Raw genomic sequence first — 3,887 nt, 5'->3', positions numbered from 1 at the left:
AAATAAGTGCCACAACAAAAAAGGGGCCCAACCCCCCCCCCACCCCTACCCCCTCCCATGCCAGGGACTGCAGCAAGTACACATGAAAACAGATGCGGTACGCAGCTCTAGAGAAATGCAGTGCATTTGGTTAGATGAAGTAGTACGTTATAATAAGCAATTTAGTTTCGGATTACCTATATGAATAAATACACGGTCTAGTCCACAGCGAAATACTCGTAAAATTGTGGAATACATTTTACTTTTTTCCACGGGCTGCAGCAAGGACACGCAAAAAAGGTGCAGTACGCACCTATAGACAAAATGCAGTTCTTTTTGATAGACGACGCAATGATGTATGATAACCAATGCAGTTCCGTGAACACGTACTATACATATAAACGTGACAAATGCCCGTTCGCACAGGAAGTGGTGGTTAAAAAATTTACTGATCAAAAATAAAATAAAAATATGTTAAAAAACCACTTTTGCATACAACCACCCAATCCGAGCGGTTCCATCGCCACAAACCCATGATCACAGACGCAACACCAACCCATGATCTGCACAACCGCATCGTCAGCGAGATCGTGCAGTTCATCCAATGCGGCCATCCCACCTCCCCTCCCCCTCCCCTCCCCCATTAAATTCAAACCCCTGCCAAAGGCCTTCTCATCCACAACAACACAAGTATCCATTGCGCTGCCACCGAATCGCTCCATCACATCGATCTCCACAGAAAACACCAAGCCCTACTACCGGCGATGGCATTCTGCGACGAGTATAAGGACCTGGAGGCCCATGGCAACACCAAGTTGCACGTCAACCACAGCAATGACAAGAAGCAGATGGCGATCTCCCTTGCGCAGTACGAGCGCCACCTGAGGCTCCAGCGCCACAAGATCATCGGTATTGATCTCGAGTGCAACAATGAGCCTGAAGCGACGCAGAAACCCTCCCTCATCCAACTCTCCGTCGGCAAGACTCAGTCGGTGCTACTCTTCTAACTGAGCGTTGCTAAAAGATGCATCGTCTTCGACAACTTCCTCGCCAACCCCAGGTACACCTTTGCTGGCTTCTCCATCGATGATGACAAAACCAGGCTAGAGTGCGTCAATCTGGAGGTCGCCAACTTCGTCGACATCCAGAAGGAGTGGAGGGTGCCCGAGGCAACCAAGGAGTTGGACTCCCTTGGAGACGTCTCCGGCATGCTCATCGACGACTACTACAACAACATGAAGAAGAAGATCACTAACGATGAACACAGGCGCTGGGCCACCCTGCCTCTCTCCAAGAGGCACATCGAGTATGCGGCAAAGGACGCCTATGCAGCGTACGAGATATGGAACCGCATCACCCTCACCCAGGATGGGCTTCACCGTGCAAAGATGGAGAAGGAGGAGCCCCCCAGGAAGCGCGCCAGGAGCAGCTCGGGATGGGGAGACGCTAACTGGTGAAGAAGCAGATGGTGCCGGCCAAGAGCCAACATTGCTAGCGTCGTTTTAGATTTGTCATCAAATTTGCTTTCTATTGTTTGCTTATGTATCGTTAGTTTGCTTGTGATCATTTGCTTTTGCTGAACTTAGTTTGCTTGTCATGCAGAATCGCTTGAAATGATCAACTTTGATTATGTTAGATTGCTTTCTGTTGAACTTAGTTTGTTGGTGATGAACTTGTCATACAGAATGCTTGTGATCATTTGCTTTCTGTTATTTGCTTATGTATCATTATATTCGAGCAGTGCACAAAACGGACGAAGATGCAGTGTGCAAATAGGACGCATGTAGTGCAAAATGTGTATGCATGCAGTACAGGACTCTGTGGAATGCAGTGCACACATACCCAACAAAGCAGTGCACACCCGTACACTAGAAAAAGGATATGTAAGAGCAAAAACACGAAAAGAAAATGCGACCTATATATGTAGTGCGGAATATGTGAGCATGCAGTACAGAAACATGAGCAATGCAGTGCACAAATGATTTACTAAGCAGTGCACGCCCCTACATTTGAAAAAATATGCAAGAAGAAAAAATACAAAGAAAAAAATTGACCACCCAGGTACAACCAGGCCCCAGCCAGTCTCGTAAGAGGAAAAACAATAAAGAAAAATGCGACCAGCATGTAGTGCACAAAAATGTAGTGCAAAAATGTGTAGTGTGGAATGTGTGCACATGCAGTACAGAAACATGATGAATGCAGTGCAAGATGATTTACTAAGAAGTGCACGCCCCTACATTGGAAAAAACCTAAGAGAGAAAATATTAAAAAAATTGACCACCCAGGTGCAACCGGCCCCAGCCAGTCTCGTATTAGGTCTACACCCACAGTAGGCGAGTCGTTCTGAGCCATGATGCATTTATTACTTCTGTTGCTCAATTGGTTGCATAAAAACCTATCCATTTGTGCTCCAGACTGACACAACTCCTCCTCCCATTCCTCTTTTTCTTCAAATCGTAGATCTAGGGTTCCTCCCATCCCCGGCTGTTCTCTAAAATTCCACTGAACCCACCATGGACTGTAAGTGCGGGTGTTTGGCAAGGATGGCGTCGGTAGAGGACACATGCGTGTATGCAGAGGGTCTAGAGCTCACCAACACCGAGTGGCTCAGCATGCTCGGGTACCTGATGATACCCAACAGGGGGTTTCAGGCACCATTTCTTCATCGCCTCACACCCGCAGACCTGCAGGAAAGTTAGGTATGTTTTCCCCTCACAGTTTTCGACATAATCTAGGCTGAAAATCCACATCTGAATGTATATTTCCATCACTTTGTTCAGTAGTGTCAACAAAATACAAACATAATTTGTATTGTTGTTTTGTTAGCTATTAAGACTAGATAGTTCCACCTATTTTTCTTCAGTACCACACCAGGTTTCGACACTAGTTAGATCAGAACCCCAACACACGAACAAAAAAGAGGGTCAATAGATCAGTGTTGCAGTTCTCTTCACATGCTAGCGAAGTACACTATAAATGACCTTGCAGTACAAACATGTTACAGTATAATATATATCCTAGTAAAACCAGAGGTTAATTCCGTATATAAGTTTGTTCATACATTGCAACTACTTTATAACATAGTAGTCATATATATGTACATATTTAAGTCAACATAAACAGATCATCCTAAGTATAAAATAAAAACATTTTTTGTTTACTTATAAACATTCTTTTTCTATCCATTCCAAAATGCAGAAACTCCCATCCACAATAAAATTTCCTGCTCCGAGTTTAGGAAGGTTGCTTTGGAGACACAACACAAGAATGGGTATGCAGACATGCAAGCTGACTACCACATCGACTCTGAAGACTGCATCAACATAACTACTGGTTGGAAAGATTTTGTCTCCCAAAATGGCTTTGAGGTCGGAGAAGTGGCCATGGTGTTTTTCTACAAAGAAGAAGACTCCCTGAAGGTTACAATATTTGCACTGTAGGCTATCTAATATGAAGCAAGCCATCAATAGCATATTTCTAATGATTTTCTTAGGTTGTATGCTTTTAAAATTATGTCCATCAGACACTTTGAACGATGCCTATTTAAAGTATGCAACCTCATCTGCATCATTTTATCACCCTTTTTAAACAAGTTGCTACTGGCAGTAATGCAGTTCTCTCAAACACATAGTGCGGTCCTAAATATAAAAAAGGCAGTCCTATGAGCAGTAACAATGCAATGCGAATGGTCGACACTTTGCAGTTAACATATGATGTTCAAAGAATTCTCATAGTATGCAGATAATAACTATTCAGCTAACACAAGCATATAATGGACCATCTATTCTAATAGCAGAATAGAAGATTAACCGTACTGCTAATGTAGTACGAAAGTGCATATTATGCAGTCCTCTAAAACACATAATGCAGTTTAAGAAAAGAGAAATCTCATAAGCTGCCATGACCAC

The 3,887-nt window shown here is 43.6% G+C and overlaps 1 pseudogene; it reads left to right on the top strand.

The window, feature by feature from the left end:
* The first annotated feature begins 743 nt into the window (after positions 1 to 743).
* LOC147984861 (uncharacterized) lies at positions 744 to 1,436 on the top strand (annotated as a pseudogene).
* The last annotated feature ends 2,451 nt before the right edge of the window (positions 1,437 to 3,887 follow it).

This window comes from Triticum urartu, chromosome 2A (genome assembly GCF_056163025.1).
Source record: "Triticum urartu cultivar PI428250 chromosome 2A, HENAU_Tu73, whole genome shotgun sequence".
NCBI lineage: Eukaryota > Viridiplantae > Streptophyta > Magnoliopsida > Poales > Poaceae > Triticum > Triticum urartu.
This window is presented reverse-complemented; position numbering and strand designations above follow the sequence as displayed.